Genomic DNA, 22091 nt, shown 5'->3' with positions numbered 1-22091 from the left:
TGAAATTATCCTAAAAATTCATTCAAGAAACAATAATATGATTGTCCTGCTAACCTTTCCAGCATCTGATTTATAAATAGCAAAGGGAAGTGGTCCTTTTTGGCGGTGTTATTCAATTTTCTATAGTTGATGCACACTAGCCAACTTGTGAATATTCTGGTGGGTATAAGCTCAATCTTCTCATTGGTAATTATGGTAATGCCTCCTTTCTTTAGTATTAATTACACTTGACTCATCCATGTGCTATCTAAAATTGAATAGATGATACCTACATCAAAAAGTTTCACTATATCTATCTTTACCACTTCTTTCATATTTTTATTCAATCATTATTGAGGTAAAGCAGAGGGTCTATGATCATCTTCCATCAAGATCTTATTGGTACAAAAGAATGGACTGATTCCCTTGATATTAGATATTTTCCAACTGAGAGGCCTCTTATGCTTTCGCAACACATCCAATAACTTTTCCTTTTGTTCATTAGCTAAACCAGCAGCAATGATCATCAGGAGTTTTGATTCTTCTCCCAAGAAGGCGTACTCCAAGTGCTTTGGTAGTATCTTCAATTCCAAGTCTAAAGCCTCTTTAATGGATGGTTTGAGCCTATTATCTATGTTCAAGGTGAACCCAGTTGTGTTTCATTCTTCATCAGGAGCCTGATCTTCACTAACGTCATCTTTTATTTTATAAATCCTGTTTTTCTCGTTATTGATGTCTTTTGTCTGCAATTTTTTATTCTAATAAAGTCTTCTATGACATCACTCACTATTCTCTTTTCTATCCTCTCATATTTATAAACAGATCGAATGTGTCCTGCTAAACTATTACTTCATATTGCCCATTGATGAGATAAGCAAGCACATGGGTCTTGAAGTAATAAAACTCTCGTGTAAGCGCAAGAGGGTCATATTACATGCGGTCCCAAGAGCTGCTATTACTTCCTCCTAGATAGCACTGTCTACTCGTATAAAAATAGGTTTAAAGCAAAACAAGAAAACTAACAAAAGAGATATCTATAAACAGATGGACTAAGGCAAACAACATAAGCACATTAAGAAAGCGATTAACAATGAAAGATCGAGGTCCTTTGGGGAGGATCCTCTTGAGACTACTAAAGCTAGATGGATGCTAGAATTATAAAGTTAATGGTGGTTTTGGGCCAAGAGACATCAATAAGTAGGCTACCCCGATGGTCATGGTATTTAAACCCTAATCCCATACAAGTATTGGTTTCAGAATCTCTTCCGACCAAATCCTCTTATGATTGCATTACGCCTAGGAAAATTTTTAATTAGTGTCAAACTCAATATCTAGGTTCATCCCTAATAGTTGGAGGGGTACCAAATACTTGATGGTCATAATGTATTCATACATGAATCTTTTATAAGCTAAATGTGTCTAGTATAAGGGCAATGGTCACGCAATAAAGTATAACCTAGAAATCATGCCACAGAGTTCTCACGCAATTTGATAGATCAAAGACCAAAAAGTTTAAACCACAAACTAAACCAAATGCCATAAATGTAAATCACAGCATCCATACAAGCAAGTTCATCCCAAGGTTCACCGGATGCCCAGTGACCTTGGGGGTCTACTTCCACATTACAAAGAGAGAAAGCCTAGAATACAAGTAGATCATCAAAACGTTCACGAACAAACTCCCTTGGATGTAGACTAAAGGTGGTGACAAGAATCTAGCAGATCAATGCAGATGAACTCCTAGATGATCTCCTTGATTGTAACCTTCTTTCTCTCCCTTGATTTTGTTCCTTAGATCGGCCTCCTATAGCCCCTTGAAGCCCTACAAGTTCATGATGGAGAAAGGGTGGCCAAAACCCCTTCAATAGTGCCCTAACCCCTCTTTTATAGTTCTCTCGGGTTAGCTTCAAAGCCTAGTTCACGGCCGTAAGAGCCTTAGGATTTCTGCCAATTTTTCAATAAAGTGCCATAGTACTATCGCTACAGTCAATTGCTACGTCATACGCTACAGTAAAAATGTAGCTTCTTCAGCTAGCTTATAGGAATCTTAACAGCTGTTAAGTTTCCCATCAACAAAACTTAAAACTTCGATGTTTCTCCAATTCTTTAACCTAGAATAGTTGGTAAGTGTTAATGCAGTGCTTGGGCCTCTAAAACAACGTTTTCAGTGGCAATTTCTTATTGATCATGTTGTCAAGCTCACCTAGGCTTCTTTGATGCCTATAATATGAATGAAACCAATTAAATCATAAAAGGCCATTGACTCACCAAAGAATACATGAATAGTATTAAATATAAATATATATATATATATATATAAAATACATATATTTAGCCTTTTATCAAACATCACCACGCCTAAGTATTTGCTTATCCTCAAGAAAACAAACATGAAGAACAGTGGCAAGATGATAAATGTCTAAATGTATGACCTCAAGCTCACAAGTAAAGAACACCAAAAGGACATTTGAAACAAAATCAAGATATTGAGTTGTTCTATAATTAATAAAGTAGTGATAGTCTTGTTTCATCTAAAGTTCTCCTGTTGTGTGTGTAACTTCATACCCCATCCTTCGCACCCTTGATTACCCCAGAATGTTCATTCACCCCACAAGCAATGATAAATAGCATTAGAAATGATAAAGACACCCTCAATAGTCAATTAGGAGTCCTTTGGTTCCTAAATAAAACTTTATCCTTTTAGAGATTGTAAAAAACACGTTCCAGGAGATGAATAAAGAGATTTTTTTCTAGTCCAACTAATGTAGACTGTTCAAAATCTTTCTAGAGGATACACATGCTGATTAGGCACAAGAGCCACCCAATTTATTCAATTAAATTTTTGCATAGACCCATTCATGCTTTACTAGCAGAGGAATACTCTCATAGACTCCTTTTTCTTCTCTTTTTCGCTTCTTTCTATTTTTACATACTATATACATACTTTGTCTCATGTCTCCTGGTCCTATACAATTTCATTTAGTCTATAGAAAAATAATAAAGGAACCAAAAGCTCTTAAAAGAAAAATTGAAAGTAAAATTTAACATTTTAACGCCAAAGTCAAAGCGATGGGTTGGCCATAGTGTATAAGGTGGAAGTTTTCATGATAGAGTGTGAGGATGAACTAGACATAAAACATGACTTCCATTCACGCATAGATAAAAGTACAACTCACATCTATAATTTTTTCAAGCTAAGAAGTTCTTAACTAAGTATCATAGTTATCATAGGTAGATCAAGCATGCAATTGCAAAAATTTTCAAAATTTAGGAAAATCCAACCCTCACTTAAAGATGCATATTGCCCCCAATGTGCCTAAATCAATAGAATGCAACAATCTAGACAATAGAAACATTGTAACAGGGTTTCATGAACTTCCCCAAGTCCCAAAGTATGAGTCTTAAAGTTCATAAGATCAGGGTGGCCACAAATGGTTCCTGTAGATGTTGAAGTAACAAGGTATGTTTGATACCCTAATTCCAACCTTCAAGGTAGAAAGAAACATCATCTCAAGGCATCATCACATAAACAAAAAGAAAACACAAAAAAAAAACCATACAACCAACTAACAAAACAAAAACAATGAAAAGAAATAATCCAAGCATATCCTTTGCTGAATCAATATCATGATTTCCATATCTCTCTATTGCATGTATTTTTAGGGGTTTATAAAGATTCTAAAAGTTTCAAAGAAAGTCAAAGAAAGCACCATTGCAAAAGTTACTGTAGCACCACCTTGAAAGAGCAAGAGTTTCCGCTTGTTTTTGGAGCATAAAAAATTTTACAAGGCATGAAAATTGCTCAAAATAACCATAAAACCAACAAAAAAATATTCACACACAAAGCTTGGCATCAATAAAACTTGAAAAATAAGAGAAAAGAAAAAGAAAGATGCAAATCTTGAGTTAGGGCTTATGACAGTGCCGTAGTGTAAAGATGGTGAAAACAATGGTAAACCTCCAAATAAATCACACAAATAAGGTTTATAGAAGTAGGAAAGGAGTGTAGAGGAATAAAAATTAAGAAAAATGGTGAAAAAAATGAAGGAAAACGGATGAGAAATGAGAGATATTAAGAAAATGAAGAAGAAGGTAGCCCCATTTATGGGGTTGCGGTGCCTCTCACGGGCTAGTTGAACTAGCCCGTGAACCTTTCCAGAAAGTTTCAAAAACTTACTTTTCATAGCCTTTCATATAAAACTTTAACCAAGTGAAACTACACCTTTTTCACATCTCACATCAAATTAAGCATAAAAATTCATCCACAAGGCACCAAATCAAAGGACAAAACCTAAGAATTCGAGAACAAGCATGGATTTAACTTAAACAACAAATAAATATTCTAAAATTCAGACAACAACAAGTATAGAAAATACACCAACACAACAATCTATCACACAACTTGAATATGAAAAATGTAAGAACATGAATTTAAAAACTTGGGTGGCCTCCCAAGAAGCGCTTGTTTAACGTCATTAGTTTAATGTACCCCTTTCTTACCTTAATGAGGTTTAAAAATGGTGTGTTCATCCTGACCTGAAGTGGCATCAGAGCTACTATGAGAAATAGAACATACCTGCAAGGATGGTGCCAAGGTGGAGGCCATGCATGAGTTACCTTTTTGCCTCCATGGAAAAAGCTTGGGTTGGGCATTGTGCAACTTCAATTTGGGCTTATCCTTAGTTGGTTTGAGCATCCTCTCTACTTCTTCTTTAGCCCTGGCTACAATTCCTTTGAGCACCCCACCAAGTTGCTTGGGCCTCTAAGGAAAAATCTTTTGTTGAGAGCTATCCAAGATTGGCATGGGTGGCTCATTGTGTGGCTTCAACATCCTAACCACATATTTTTTCTTAACCTTGGTTTGACAAATTTCAAAGGTCCATAAAGTTTGTTTGGGCCACCAAGGAAAAATCACTGGTTGGGAATTGTTAAAGCCCAGTATAGATGGGTTCGTGGATGCCTTTAGCTTCCTATTGACATCTTCAAATACAATCCCCCGAAATTGTTTTTGCACTTGAAAATTATTGATTGATTGATGGAATAATCAATGATGAGGCAAGTAGTTTCTTCAATTGTGGTTGATGGAGTTTCTCCTACTTCCTCACATTTCTCCATGGCCATGTTATCATCTTCCATCTTTTCTTTATCAATTTCACCTTAAGGTGGAACTTCTATTATTTGCTCAACCAGTACTGATGCCGCATCATTTGTCTCTCCAACTGCAATATCCTCTTCCACCTCAATTTCATCTTTGCTCTTTTCCATTCTAGTGTTATCCTCAGATAGGACTTCTATAGTTGGTTCATGAATTGGTGACAACTCTGCTAAATATCTTAGAAGGTTCTCCTATCTTGTTCTCCATCCTTGGAAAAGATGGTTGCGTATTAAAAATTGTGGTATACATGCCAACAAATTTAGCATCTTCTTTCATCATTAATTTTGCAAACACCTCTTGTGCATTGAACCCCCATTGATTAGGTTACTCACTATAAATTGTTGCAATCCTTGGTGAGGGTATTCCCATTGTTCTAGATGATGATGCCCCAAAAAATTCAAGAGTCCTCCCCAATATGGATTGTAAACATTATGGTGTGGATTGCTTTGGTGTGCTCTTATGGCAATAATTTCTTGTATCTTTTTCTCAAACACATACATTTTGGTGGCCAATAAAGCTTCTTCGAAACCCATGGCCCTATGCAAACAAACACAACTAAAACAATAAGATAACAAAGAATTTAAAAGAAAAGGAAAACAAATACATATGCACAAAAGGAAAAAAACACATAAAAATACAAATATTTACAAAAGGAAACAAAAATAATTAAAGCAGTGAGCTACAAGTTTTCCTAGAGTTCTTGGGGTTGCACGGGTCATCAAGTAAGAAACCTCTCACACAAGCACAAGTGGGTCATATTCTAGTATAATAAAAATATGTTTAAAACAAAATAAGAAAACTAACAAAGAGAAATCTATAAACAAATGGACTAAGTCAGACCACATAAGCACATTAAGGAAGCAATTAACAATAGTTACGATGATTAACCCCTATTCCCATACAAGTATTGGTTTGGAATCTATTCCAACCAAATCCTCTTATGATTGCATTATGCCTAGGAAAATCTCTAACTAGGGTCAAACTCAATACCTAGGTTCATCCCTAGTAGTTAGAGGGGTACCAAATACCCAATGGTCACAATGTATTCAGGCATGAATCCCTTCTAAACCAAATGTGTCTATTATAAGGGCGATGGTAATCCACACACCAAGTTTTACGTAAGCAACTGTGCAAATCAAACACATCAAGTTATGCAACATATGATTTAACATAAGAAATCAATAGAACTCCGTAGACATTAAGCGCAAGTAAATTAACATATCATGTAAACATCAAAGTTCATAGATCCAGAGCACTAGAGAATGGTTAGCCTCTCATAGTTTTACAAATTAATACAATGCTAAGGAAAAACAAAAGAATAAGAATCCATGAAAGACTCCCATCTTTGCTTCTCAACCACTCCAACGGCGCTCCAGTCTAGTCTCACCGGCCAAGCTCCTCTCTACTTAAGATCTGAACCATAGCTTCACTCTAGCCACAATAATATGAAGGAAGAGAGCTTGGCAACCGTCCCTGAGAAGAAGGAATAAGAATTCCCCTCAAATGACCTAGATCTATGTATAAAAAGTGGTTTTTGGGGTGAGCACACTAGTGCTTAGGTCGTGCTTCTCTCCTTGAGTATATTAGGAAAGTCTGGGCACTTGAATTACAGAAACTAAGCATTAGCACGCCCTTGCTTTTCAAAGAGCACAACCGTGCTAGGAGCAAACAAACTGTGCTATTCTAAAGACTTGTGCTACAAAGATTTGCTTTAGTAAATTGCTATAGGAACTCAGCTACAACATTTTCCTACAATGCTGCTGCTTCTCCTAATGCCGAATTCTAGGGATTATCAGAGGAAGGACCATGGCTATGCTCAGACCATGCTTCACCTATAACACTGTGTTTTGACCACTTTTCATACTATAATCATGAAGAATCTTGTTCTTCTGCATAGGAACTTGTTTTCCTAGACAAATACACAGTAATATCCATAGTAGCATCGAATCACAACAAAACATTGCTAAAGGAAAAGAAAAATACATAAAAAAAGATATGAAAATATCTATATGAAATGCACTCACCACTTCCTCTAACCATGATCATTGGATTATCCTTGAGAAACTCAATGGAATCTATTAGAATATGGAGGAAACTTGTCTCTAACTACTCAGATCACGAGAAATCCAGCCACCCTACCTTATTCAGTAAAAGAATCTCTCTAAATTTTGAGAAACCTAGACTATATATATGATCTAGTCCGCCACAGCCTCACCACTGCTGTTGTGATGCAAGGGTGAATAAGTTATTACTTGGGCTCCAAGTTGCATCCTAGTATGGCTCTCTAAGTATTGTATGGCTAGATCATAGCCATTATGAGCTCGTTGTAGCTTCCCTGTTGCTTCTAGTGGTTCCATGCTATCACGTCTTGACAACGGTAGTGGTAAGTGTAGACAACGGCGTGGTACCTTGTCACCACGCTCATTGTTAGCCGTGGTGAAGCTTTGATTTAGAAACTTGGCCTATTTTGCTTCAAAACACCCCTAAATTCACTTCTTTTCCCCTAAAATAGAAATAAAGTCCTTGGTGAACAAAATAATAAAATTTTGTACTAATTATGTGCTAAACATGTCAGAATCCATGCTGAATATATGGTAAATGATATGAAAAACATGAACTATTTTAAACATTTGATCAAGAATGAGATAACCCTATCAACAGAGTTAGGTTTTCTATAAGAAAGATAAGATGAGACTTGTCACTAGATGCCAATGTATCAATAATTACTATTGGAAGATTGAAAGAGCAATTTAAGGCATCTTCTAAGTGAACTAATCAAGTTTAAAGTCTTCAAGAGAGCCATATGGGTGGCCACAACCTATGAGTTTGAAAGTTTGAACCCTTGACAGTAGGATAGAAGAAAGAAGCTCATTGGCTACCATAAGGACTAGCTTATGGCTAGGGCTTATGATTGTAAGCCCTAACATGAGAAACACACTGATAGTCTTATTGACGTGGGACTACTATAATGCTAGTTTGGATTGTGGAGTCTTTAAATCAATGCTCTTACATCCTAGGACACACCATGAGTTGCCCTATAACTGACCCATTATAAAAAGGGAAGTTTTTAGGCCTTTGGAGAGTCTTTTTTGTATAACTTTCTCACTAATTTAACTAAAGAGAGACATCTCTTAGCAAAGAAGTTCTAGTTATTAGAGGTTGTCAAGGAGACAATGAAGTCATATGTTGAGAGATCGTAGTAGCAACATCAGAGTGGGTTCGGTAAACTTCATCAATCAAAGGAGATAGACGAGCTGAGGGAAGCCTTTATGTTTATTTTGTTCCACTTGTATTCCTTTAGATTGTGTTTGTGCTCCTCTACAATAAAGAAATGATCTATTATGGTATTCAAATGTAGATGACCTCTAGGGTTTAATTTGTATTGGACTTTGGATATTGATCTTTTATTAATTTTGTTTTAATTAAGATTTTATTTGTGTGCTTGTTGCCATGATTTTATACGTAGCAAGACCCTAGAATTTCATGTTAAACTCGTGCATGAGAGATTGAGAAATCCTTCACGTATAGATCTATCATAGTTGAAGAGGATTGTGTGTCTGCCTACAGATAGTGTACTTAAGTGTTAATTCTCACAATTCTTCTGAATAAGGGATTTATAGAGTGTTAATGCAATCATTGGGAGTCTTAATTAGAAAGAGATTTTAATATTGACCTAATGGGTTTAGGTGCTGATTTCCTTGAAAGTGGTTGCCCTAATTTATGAATACCCATAATCTAGTTTAACTCAATCATCAAGCCAATATCCACCTCAAGGGCTTAATAGATTAGGTACCCCATCTCATGCTTTATTTTCTCACTTTATTAATCATTCTCAGGAGTAGTGCTACATTAATTTAGTTCCTTAATCTTTATATCATTCTCAGTAGTATTGTTACATTAATTTAGTTTCTTAATCTTTCATATCATTCTCAGTAGTAGTGTTACATTAATTTAGTTCCTTAATCTTTTGTCCAACATTACTCTCATTAAGCTAGACAACAGAGGAATAGCTAGTAATAGTACTCCTACTCATAGTATTGGCAATCATGCTTTCATACCACACTATATTACATGTCCAACATGTGCATTTGTGTAACCATTGTGATCCATCAAATATCTTTTGAGAAAATGAAAGTTAGGTAAGGAAACTCACTCCTATTTAGGAAGGCTCAATTATGACCACTAAGACTATTTGACCAATGACTTTCAATTATTTACTAGAAAGGAAAAAACTGGTGTGGCCATTTAATGCTAAACAACTGAGAAGTTACTACTAGTAAATTCATATCAATTTCTTTAATTTAATTTCTACAACTATAAGCACGTAAGTTATGGGAAATTCTTGTTTGATATTAGATGAGTTCAGATTTTCTCTCGAATAGATACTCAACCATCGCTTGAAGAGAATACATACGAGTCAGATCATCCCTGCCTCATTCTTTAGAACTAAAAGATATGGATAATAAGAGACCATAGGTACACTTTATCCATGCCTCACTTAAAATAAATGATAATAATACTCACAAAATTTACTATGCAATGGATGTAATTCTAAAAATAACTAGAAATATTTGGTTTTCAAAATACAGTGCAGTCAAATATTGTGTTTAGTTGGAAGTAACTGGACTTACTGTATTATAAGATTTTATGTTTGTTTCAAAGAATTTCTAAATCTGGAATTGGAAAACACATGTGTATAAGTGTATGTATATGTCTGTGTATATGTATATATTTCTGTTTAAATATATGTAAATGAGTACATATATCTGCAAAAATATATGTATATGTGTGTATCTATGCATATATGAATATATATATATATATACCTTTATATGTGTATTTGTATATGTAAAGATACTATGTATAAGATATATCTAGAGAGTGTATAAACATACATGTATGTATGTATGTATGTATGTAAGTAAAAATACCTATGTATGTTTATATAAATAGATATATATATATATATATGTATATGTATGTGTGTATATATGCATATGTGTGTGTATGTGTAAATGTATATATTTCTATATACATGTATGTATGTATGTATGTATGTATGTATGTCTGTATGTATGTATGTATGTATATGCATATATATTGGTTTTGAACTCCCAAGATTTGGTTTTACTGCCATTTTGACTGTAAAACAAAATCCCTTAATGATGGGATTTCAAAAACACATGGAAAATGAAATACCTCAAAATAAACACTTGAGTTTAAAAAGATAAGGGATTTGGAGTTACATGTAACACCAAATCCCTTGAAACAAACGCAACCTTAGAGGTTTCGTATTCAAAAGGCAAACACTCAAGGGCCTAAGACTTTATTGTCTTTGTCCATCAAAGGGTTTAATGAGAGATACTTAAAGGAATGCTTGTCTCAACTCTTTTTCAAAGAGATAAGGGCCCCATTATCTTAGAAGATCGCACAACTTTCACTCTTAGATAGATTTGAGGAGAAAAGAAAATTATCATCTATGTCCCTCACTATGGGTTTAAGGAGATGATCCAAAAGGACCCTAGAAACTGTCCCAGCTTTTACCTTGAACAGCATGAGTAGAAATTCCATAGAAGTCTATGTGTTCTACCCCTTAGAGTGATTTCAAGAAGTCTAAGATATATGATAAGTGCTTGTTTGATATATATTTGTTCACATATTTTATGCACTCTAAATATGATTATATTCAGAAATTTCATTAATACCATGTGTTTGTGTTCTTCTTTGCAATTGATGAGAAAGAAGAAAAGAAAGGGTCATGGAAACATTTCTGAGTTGATTTAACATGCTTCAAGGATGAACACTCAAGTTGGATCATCTACAAGCGTACATGTGACAACTCGTCAAGATTTTAGAAGCCAATTGACATGTTAGGAGAGCATGGAGGGAGTCATGTGTGGATGTACCACCTTGGGGGTAGTTTTCACTTATAAAAAGACCGTGTGTATCCCCAAGTTTCACTTATGAAAAGGCCGCTAAAAAGGTTCTTTCCACATCTTTTTTCTTAAGTCTTGGGAGAAGTCAATTATGATTTTGAAGGAGGTCTTTGAACATCCAAGTGGAGCTTCTCCTCTATTCTTCATCACAATCTTTCTAAGTATAACCATTGGGGGAGCCACCAACTACGTTGTTTCGGAAGGGTGTGAATAAGAGCCTTGGATTCCATGTGTTTTGATTTATATTTTTATTGCATATTCTTTTGCTCCATAGAGAGCTAAAGCCCTAGTGGGTACTTGGACTTGTAAACCTTAGGATGTAATCTTTCTTCAACTTCTATTATGTTCCTTTTAATTGAGTTTTAATTTAAGTTTTAATCTTGTGTGATTGTTGAATGAATTTCTCTTAGAGAAACACTAGAGTTGAGAGATAAACCTAATTATCTTAGTGACGAGTGACCATCACCACTAGGATTATATTTGCCAAGAATAAACAAAATGATAGGTAGCAAAGTGACACACCCCTTGTGAGTGCGTACCGTAAGTGGATGGGTTGTCAAAGTAATAAAGTACCCTAGTGAGTGCGTAGTCGTATCCATAGGGAATAGTGCTAAAAAACACAAGAATTGCTATTTGGTGTGAACAATATCAATGTGAATAGAAATAAAGTAAAGAAGAAAGAGAAGCAATGACATGATAGGAGAGGCAATTGATAGATGGCGGGTAACCAGACATTGCTCTCCCTAGGACTATTGTTTTAAGTGGAAGACCACTCACTATGTCTCCTACCTAATGTTTAATGGCGAGGAAATCCTTAAACACACGGTCCCAAACCTAAGGTCAACTGTGACTAACCCTACACTATGCCTCGGCGGATAGGAATACTCTCGACGTCTCACGCTATGTGGGGTTACTAGAAGCTTTAGGGACTTCAAGTGATTAACCCTATTCCCTAATATAGATCTAACCCTTTGGTCCAGGCAAAAGACCCTTAATCACAATTAAGCCCCAGCACTAAGGATTACATCAACATTTCACTCTGTTGCTTGGGCAACTAAGTCCAGTGGTGTTTGTCTCTTACCACTTCACTCTATTTTGACCGCAAAGAACTCTTGGAACATGGAGGCAGGATAAATCACATCGGAAGGGAAAGGGAATGTTCCGCTATCTCTAGACTCACCCTCTCGACCCTCTCCAACCTTGCTTTGTCAAATGCTTATGGTGTGTCAGTCATCCACAAATATAACTAAGATAGATTCTCAACCATAGTGTCACTCTAAGGGAAAATCAATTCAAAATGCATTAAAAACATCAATTAAAGAAACATGATGAAAAGTTAATGAAACAAAATCATCCTAGGGTTTACAAGTCTAAGCGCCCACTAGGGGTTTAGCTCTCCATGAAGCAAGATACAATCAATAGTGAAATCGAATGTAAAATCATGCAATCCATAAGTAAAACCCCCTTGTAGTCCGTATCTATGGTCTTATGGAGTAGCCTCGTCTTCTCCAATGGTTCCCTCATCAACCCTAGGGCACACCTTACTGAATCAACACTGACAAAAGCTCCCCCAATAACTATCTTCCAAAGAAATGTAGTGTCCAAGGCAGTAGAACCACTCCCAAGACCTACCCAAAGCCTCTCCAAACCATAGCCGCGAGCGCCTCTAAAGTTGGGGAAAGATGAGAAAAAGATCTGCTAAAACATCTGAAATCACGGCTTAAATAAGGCTAGAATCGGGCATCCACATGGGCGTGTGAAATTTCCACACGGCCGCGTGAAATTCCAGGATTTAATTTCTGTAGGCTATGAATAGTAACTGCTACAATAATTTTCTACTGTAAACTACTATAGTGCTTACAAAAATACTCCTGTATCCACACCATTCATCAAGGCCACATGAATGGGTATACATCCATGCGGTAGATCATGTTGCGTCTTCAATAAAATCACATTTGACGAAAAATCTTGCTAGTATCGCACAAGTTGGAACACATGAGTGTCATTGCCTTTTTGCTCCTCAAATTTGTATGTTCACTCGAGCACAATGGAGGTTGGCACACACTCACAAGTCTTTGAGCACAACTTATGTCTTCATGTTTGTTCAATCCAGGACTTCATCAAAAATTGCATCCTCGATCTACTTTTGGTTCCTTTCTTCCACTATTGTCTCCACTGCCCTACATGTACAAAAGAACACAAATAAATATGCGTTAGCAATAAAATCAGAGAAAAGTAATGCTCGATGTAAGAAAAGAATATTTCGTATTCCTAATACACAAGCATTTATCAAACTCCCCCACACTAAAGCTTTTGCTTGTCCTCAAGCAAAAATAAAGCAATAAGGCATATAAGAAGTAAAATTGAAAGTGTTTGGCCTTAGGTTCACCATCAACATGCAAGGGAAGCATTCTACAAGTAAGGAAAAATTTCAACACCAAAAAAGAAAAATCAATGCTCTAGCTGAAAACTTGAATCGAAAAGGACAACAACCCGAAATCGTGGAAGTGTGTAAACTCACTCAAGTCAACCTAATGTATACTCCTCAAAGCTCTACGTATGAGGGGCTTATTTATGTACAAAAAGAAAAGAGAAGCTAGTAGCTTCACACATTCTCTGAGGTATCCCTTTCCAAAGCAGCCGCTAAGGTGGCTTTGACACTTTCGAGGTGGTAGCTCTTTCTACTTGGGTAGTAGCTTTCACTCATCCTATGAGATAGCTCTTTCTCTCATTAGAGCATAACTAGTATCCAACTTATGAGAGTAGCTTCATACTTCATAGGTGGTAGCTCTTTCAACCCCCAATGCACAAACAAAACAAACATAACTAACTATATTTTTTTTTCTTTTTCTTTTCATTCAACCATTTTTTCCAAAGAAGTTTTAACAAGGACAACTAAACTAGGCCCTTATACTTTGAACTTGAGTTTCCACAAGGTTTAATAAGTGAGTAGTGCAACAAGTGTTAATCGGGCAAAAATTCATAAAATTTAAAGTAAAAACTAGAGCATGAGAACATTCAATGTTAAAAATTCTCCTAAAGTTAAGAATACAACCATTGCAACTAAGGTGAACCGCCATTGGTAACATGAGCATGTACAATAAAAGCATAAGTATAGAACATGTGTAATGTGAACTCCCACCCCCCCCCCACACACACACACACACTCTTAAGATGTACATTGTCTTCAATGTACGCATGCGAGCACAATAAAGTATAACAATCAAAACATGTGTGGAGATGGCTAATTGAAGAATACTTCCATGAACTCCTAATGGTACGTTTGATGGAACTATATTCATTGAGAGTTGAGTTCCAATGGGTTATGGAGCACGCACGGCCATGTGAATGTCATATTGACCGTGCGGATGACTAATCCTCAATTTCAAGACTCACAAGACCATCTGCACATATACACAAGGTGGTTCAGTGAAGCTCAACAAAATAAAATTGAGTCTATTAAGATATAGAAATGAAATACAGCTCGAAGCAAGTTAAAAAAAAAGATAAACTCATAATGAAGATACTTTTTGAGTAGTACAAGTCCAAAACAATGCAAAAATAAAATACGAAAAATAAGGACAACTAAAAGTAAGACACTTCAAGCGTTGGAGTCTTGCTCAATCGGCTTAGTTGTTGCTGTTGATGATGCAGGTGCTGCTAATACTGGGGATGCGGGTGGCGTCGGTGGAGCTCTAGGATTCATAATGAATGGCAAGGTTACGTCTCTCTTAAGTAACTGCTTTCGGATATCAAGACGTGCCATCACCTCAGTGTGGTTCGCTGCCTGTATCACATGTACCTCAGCCAAGTTGCTCTGTAACACCCCCACAACACTCTCGAGCCTCTTAAAATGATCATGGGCTCAAGTCGGAGAGAAGACTCAAACTGGTGATGGCTCCTGTACTGTGGGTGGTGCCTCTGTCTGTACCTACTCTTGCTGTAGCTCCTGTGCAGGCTGAGACCCTCCTGCTGCGTCCCCTCTTCCTCAGCTGTCTCTGATGAGGGCATGATCAACACATAACTCTGTATCTGTACCTCCAGATCATCCCCATGAACCTCATAGACTCCAAACCGAGGGGTGACAGTACTGTGATCTTCTCAGCCCCTCGAATGGTATCCAATAGACCAATGCCCATGACAAGTCTAGTGATGTATGGGCATAAGAAGATCATCCCCACTCGAGCATATTGTCCCTGGTGGCGCAAGTACACGACCAATATGTGCCCCAAGTGAATCGACTGACTCTGTACCATAGAATACAAGTAGAGCTGCTCCTGCCCGCTGATAAGTGCTTGTGTATTAGTAATATGAAGTATTCTTTTATTATAATGAGCATTACTTTTCTTATATTTTATCGCTAATGCATGTGTATTTGTGGTCTTTTGTGCATGTAGAGTTGTGGAGACAAATTTAGAAGAAAAAAGCCAAAGTAGATTGCGAGTGCACTTAGTTGATGTAATCTTCGAGTGAACAAACATGAAGACACAAGTTGTGCTCAAAGACATGAGAGTGTGTGCCAACCTCCTTGGTGTTTAAGGAAATATGCAAATTGGAGCGGCACAAAGGCAATCACACTCATGTGTTCTGACTTGTGCAAACCTAGCAACATTGTCATCTAATGTGCTTTTATTAAAAGATGCAACACAATCTACAACATAGACGTGTGCCCATTTATGTTACCTCGATGAAAAGTGTGGATTCGGGAGTATTTTGGCAGAGTACTATAGCATGTACTGTAGCAAATGACTGGAGCAATTTACTGTCACAGTTACTGTTCAGAGGCCGTACAAAATCGATTTCCTAGAGATTCACAAGCGTGTGTGGAAATTCCACATTCCTGTGTGGATGCCTGATTCCAGCCCTATTTGAATAATGATTTCAGCCTGATTTAAGAATCCTTTTTTTCATCTTTTGGCTATCTTTTCTCCACCTTTGAAGGAGCCCGTGACTAGCGTTTTGAGAGGCTTTGGCTAGATTTTGCAGGAGTTTACGGCCTTCGACATCGCATTTCCTTCGGAACAGAGTTATTAGGGAAGCTTTCGTCAGCACCGATTTGGCGAGGTGTGCCCTCAGCTTGACAAGGGGACCTTTGGAAAAGACACGGCCACTCTACACACCAATCACACAAACACCAAGGTGGTTTTATTTATGGATTGCGTATTTTTACTTTTGATTTCATTATTGATTGTATTTTTGTCCATGGAGAGCTAAACCCCTAGTGAGTACTTGGGCTTGTAAACCTTAGGATGATATTATTTCTTTGACTTCTTATTATGCTTTCATTAATTGATGTTTTAATTGAGTTCCAATCTTGAATGCTTGTTGAGTTGATTTTCCCTTAGAGTGACACTAGGGTTGATAATCCATTTTGGTAATCCTTGGGGATGAGTGACACACCATGAGGGTTAGACAAATGCTAGATTGGAGAGGATTGAGAGGGTGAGTCGAGAGGTAGCGGAATGTCCCCTTTCTCCTCCGGTGTGATTTATCCTACCTCAATGTTCCGAGTGTTCTTTGCGGTCACAATAGGGTGAAGTGCTAAGAGACAAACTCCGCTGGGGCTTAGTTGCGCAAGCAACAGAGTGAAGCGTTGAAGTAATCCTTAGTATCTGGGGCTTAATTGTGACTAGGGGTCTTTTGCCTAAACCACAAAGGGTTAGATCTATTTTAGGGAATAAGGTTTATCACTTGGAATCCCTAGAGCCTAAAGCAACATAGCACAGTGTGAGGTGTTGAGACTGAGAGATTTCTCCATCGGGGCATAGTGTAGGGTTAGTCACAGTTGCCCTTCAGTTTTGGGACCGTGTTTTTTAAGGATCTCTACGACTCATTAAGCATTAGTTATGGAACATAATGATTGGTATTTCACTTAAAACAATACTCCTAGGGTGAGCAATGTTCTAATATCCCATTTATCGTCGATTGTCTCTATTATCTTTTATTTGTGCCTCCTACTTCTTTTCTTATTTCTATTTGCATTGATTCTTATTCACATCATTATTGATTCATCTTCATCCTAGTTAAATAGCAATCTTTGTGTTTCTAATCACTATTCACTATGGATTCGACTACCCACTCACCGGGGTATTATTACTTCGACAAACCCATACACTTGAGGTTAACATGTGAAAAAGCGTTTGTCACCAGCTCAGCACTCTGGTACTGTCACCACGTCCTTTCACCTACCTACTCATAACGGTGTGAAGATAACGGTATGGGGGGCATGAAAGGCACGTGACCTTGGACACCCTGGCTCATACTGTCCCTAGCCATATAGTGCTCTGTTAACGAGTTGAGGAGTCAAACTACCCGGATAATCTATTGGTAACTACTCATACTCCTTAGTATATGTGAACGTCTCATCGTATAATCCAAGTCAAATCGAAAACCATGTGGCGCTCATACTATGGTACTGACCAAAAGCTCTGAACTGTATGCCATCAATACTGTCAAAACTTCATTGCAATCATTCAAACTCGAATAATGCCAGTACCTAGATTATCAACATAAGGATAGCAAGCTCCTCGATCAACAATAAACGCCGCCAACTGCCCACTGAGAGAAGCTCGTCAATCTCATTAGCCATATCATCTACAAGCTTGATTTCTCTCACAGCACTCAAATCTGAGGACTGAGATTGGCTAAACTTAAGCTTCAGCAATCTCTCAAAATGAGCCTGGTGCTTAGGAATCACAAACTTCATGCTCTCCGGATCAAGAGAAGACTTATGTGGACACTTTCCGGCTACTTTCTTTGTTCTGGGAGCCATATCTGTAAGAATTGAAAAAGAATCGATTAAATAAACTCAAGAATTCAATATTCTAGAAATCCACACTATTGTGTGGAAATTCCACATGCCTGTGTGGATCTTCAGGGCATGAAAGCCGCACGGCCAAGATGCAAAATCCCATAAATACATCAAAAATTTGTTCAACTATTTAATCATGAAATAGAGCAACATTCACCAATTTTAAGCAAAATAAATCAAGATTGGCGAAGATAAAGACAAAGAGGGTTTACTGATTAGATAAAGATGAAAAACCCTGAATACAGCCAAAAAGCACCCTAAATACTTTATATATAGACGGAGAACATTCGGGAAAGTGAAGAGAAGCAATCTTTTGACTGTTTCGGAGTTATAGAATGAAATGTCACAAGAAGATATTAAAGAAAAGTTGCGCCTTTTGGCGTTCTGTGCATTCACACGGGCGTGTGGAAATTACCCACGCCCTTGTGATTCTACAGAAGAGCTCACAAGGGTAGACACAAGCCCCTATGTGCTCTCAGGATAGCCTCTGAGTGACTCTGAATGCATCCACATAGGTGTGTGGAAATTCTCCATGCCCGTGTGCCTGACCCACAGGGGCACCAACACACCCCTGTGGCTTCTATATTCACCCGAGAATTTGGCTAAATGTTCCACACACTTTTGTGAATATCAACACGGGTGTGTGGATTCTCACAGGGGTACTCACAGGGCACTCACAAGCACTTGTTTGCTCTTAGGATGGAGGAGAACTCTCTGCAGAGTTTCAAATGGCCGTGTGGTAGTTACCCACGCCTGTGTACTATTCATAGGATCATCCACAGGGGCATTCACATGTCCCTGTGTCTTTTCGAGATGGAGTCTGGAAACTCTGTAGATAAACACATGCCCATGTGGAAATTACCCACGGGCGTGTGACGGTCACAAGGTCCTTCACAGGGGTATTCACACACCCATGTCTCCTCTCGAGATGAGCTCTGAATAGAAACACAGGCCCGTGTGGAAATTTCACACAGCCGTGTGTTTTCTCTTGATGACTTAGAAAAAATTACAGACTCTACAGAGAATTTGTGCACACTTACACACACACAGAGACTGTGTAAACTATGAATAACTTAACAGATAATCCTGGAAAACACGATCAAACGACAAAGAAACTTTTCCAATCACAATTTAGCACTTAAAACACCAATGGTTCATAAGAAAAACACAGCAATAGCATGTGAAAGTTAAGATACCAGCACTCAAGTTCTTATTCATGCAAGTACTAGCTAAAAACTAGAAAAAAAAAGAGTAAAACTTGGGTTGCCTCCCAAGAAGTGCTTGTTTAACATCACTAAGCTTGTTGTATTTGACCTTACCTCACGGGGCTCATGGATAAAGGTTTCCCTCTTACCTTCAACTTGAAAGCATGATACACATAATTGTCTCAAGGTAGAGGAAAAGTTATTGAGCTTGCTACCACACAAAGGTTCGTCACCCTTACTCTGTGCTTGCACATCCCCATTAGCCTTGGGGCGCTTCTTGTGATGTATCCTTGCTCGATTAATCTTTTGGATCATCCTCTTCATGATCCCTGGGGTAGGTTGCAACTTGTCTTTTAGACCAAGTGTCAAAACTTCTTCATTCTCCACCTCTTGATCTAGCAACCCCTCATATAGGTCTGGACACATCATTTCCTGCATGCGTTCATCAATTAACTCATCAGTAGTGTCAAGGAAATACAAGGTATCATCAAAGTCGATAGAATGTCGCATGGCTTCAGCGAGGTGGTATGTCAACTTGTCATCACCAACTCGTAATGTCAACTCTCCACCACCTATGTAAATAAGAGCCTTGGAAGTGCACAAGAATGGTCTCCCAAGTATCAATGGAACCTCGGCATCCTCATTAACATCCAACACCAGAAAGTCCATAGGAAACATGTACTTGTTAACTTTCACAAGTATATCTTCAATGATACCCCTCGGATGTCTAATTGTTTGGTCGGCCAATTGAAGTGTCATCCGAGTAAGCCTAGGCTCTCCTAAGCCTAATTTATGAAACAATGTGTAAGGCATGATGTTGATGCTAGCCTTGAATCTGCCAATGCCTTCTCTTCACCGAAGTTACCAATATTGCAAGGAATGATAAAGCTTCCGGTGTCTTTCTTCTTGTTTGGCATATTCTTTTGCAATACCGCTGAACAAGAAGCATCTAAGATCACAGATGCACTCTCCTCCAACTTCCTCTTGTCAGTCAAGTGGTCCTTGAGAAACTTTGTGTAGAGAGGTATTTGAGACAATGCCTCCACAAATGTGATGTTGATGTGCAACTGCTTGAATAGAATGAAGAACTTCTTGTATTGTTCATCATTTTGGTCGTTCTTCAATCTTGAAGGATAAGGAATTCTTGGCTTGTAAGGTAGGGGTGCGACCTCCTTTTCTTTTGCTCTCTCCTCAACCTTCACGACCTTGGGTGACTAAACATTGGTCTTCTCACTAGGGAGTCTATTCTCAAATTCACGACCACTTCTTAAAGTGATCGCCTTCATATGTTTTCTTCAATTGGTCTCCGTGTTGCCAGACAAACTCCCTTGAGGTCTTTCCGAGAGGGACTTCGCAATTTGTCAAACTTGGTTCTCCAAGTTGTGCAATGATGCTGTGTGGTTGCGAAGTGTAGCTTCAACTGATTGAAATCTTGTATCCGATGATGAAATTAACTTGGTCAAAGCCTTCTCTAAGCCGATCATCCGATTCTCCAACCCTAAAACTCGATTCTCTATGGTCGTCGCTTGTTGTTGTTGTTGGAAACCCGGTAGTGCCATAGTCTTCTGTTGCCCTTGATTACTCTAAGAATGGTTTGGGTGGCTCACCCACCCCGGATTGTAGGTATTGCTATACAGATTTCCTTGTCCTCTCATTGCATTACCCCAAAATCAACCTGTTCCACTGAGGATGTACTACCAATAAAAATCGGGCAATCAGATGGAGCATGTCCTCCCCCACACCTAGTGCAACTCATCACGGTCGCCACTCTAGGAGAATATAGAGTGTCTGGCTTCTTGCTCAATGACTCAACCTGGGCCACTAATGATGTGACTGCATCAATCTCATGAATTCGGGCTACCTTCTTTTAGTCCCATGTCCTCCAATAATAACTATTCATAGCCATTTCTTTGGTGAGATGTTGGGCTTCTTCAGGGGTCTTGCTTCCTAAGTTACCTCCTGCTGCAGCATCAACTAAGTGGTTTGTGCTTAGGTTCAACCATTAATAGAATGACTGAATGATCATCCACTCGGGGAACCCATGTTGAGAACATTATCGCAGGAGCTCCTTGAACCTATCCATGTCTCATAAAGATACTTCAATTCCGTTTGCACGAAAGAAGATATTTCATTCCTAAGCTTTGCAGATTTTCCAGGAGGAAAATATCGGGCAAGGAAAGCTTCTACCATCTCCTCCCACGTAGTGATCGATGCTCTAGGTAATGAGTGTAGCCATTTCTTTGCTCTTCCTTTCAAGGAAAATGGGAAGGCCCTCAACTTGATGGCATTATCTGTAACGCCATTAATCTTGAGCATGTCGCACACGGCCAAGAAGTTCTCAATGTGATTATTTGGATCCTTATCGGCCAAACTATTAAACTATGCTGATTGCTGTAACATCTGGATGAAGCCTGGCTTAAGCTTAAAATTTTGAACTATAATTGGTAGCTGCACAATACTAGATTACATGCCGAGAACTACGGGCCTAGAAAAATCTGAGACTGTCCTCTACTGCTCATTCTGTTCTGCTATGTTATCATACCCTTCACTTTCTATCTTAGATTGATTTGACTGTTCGTGCACAGGTTTTTTTCCCCTTCTATGAATTCTTTATCCAATGTTCGGATCTCCTTCAACCAATGACAATGGGTTTTCTTGAGTCATAACTTGGAGCACAATGGAGGTTGGCACACACTCACATTTGTTCAATCCAAGACTTCCTCAAAAATTACATCCACGATCCACTTTTGGTTCCTTTCTTCCACTATTGTCTCCACAACCCCACATGCACAAAAGAACACAAATACACATGCTTAAGTGATAAAATCTGATAAAAGTAATGCTCAATGTAAGAAAAGAATATTTCGTGCTACTAATACACAAGCACTTATCAAACTCCAACACACTTAAGCTTTTCCTTGTTCTCAAGAAAAACTAAAACATTAAGGCATATAAGAAGGAAAATTGAAAGTGTTTGGCCTTAGGTTCACCATAAGCATGTAAGG

The 22091-nt window shown here is 38.0% G+C and overlaps 1 non-coding gene across 1 annotated transcript; it reads left to right on the top strand.

Annotated features, from left to right (window-relative positions):
• The first annotated feature begins 21122 nt into the window (after positions 1–21122).
• On the top strand, positions 21123–21228 carry LOC120272832. The gene has a single exon (XR_005540367.1). It is a non-coding gene; the product is annotated as a small nucleolar RNA R71 (small nucleolar RNA).
• The last annotated feature ends 863 nt before the right edge of the window (positions 21229–22091 follow it).

This window comes from Dioscorea cayenensis, chromosome 11 (assembly GCF_009730915.1).
Source record: "Dioscorea cayenensis subsp. rotundata cultivar TDr96_F1 chromosome 11, TDr96_F1_v2_PseudoChromosome.rev07_lg8_w22 25.fasta, whole genome shotgun sequence".
In the NCBI taxonomy this organism is placed as follows: Eukaryota; Viridiplantae; Streptophyta; class Magnoliopsida; order Dioscoreales; family Dioscoreaceae; genus Dioscorea; species Dioscorea cayenensis.
Note: the sequence above shows the minus strand (reverse complement) of the source record. Positions and strands in the feature narration are given on the sequence as shown.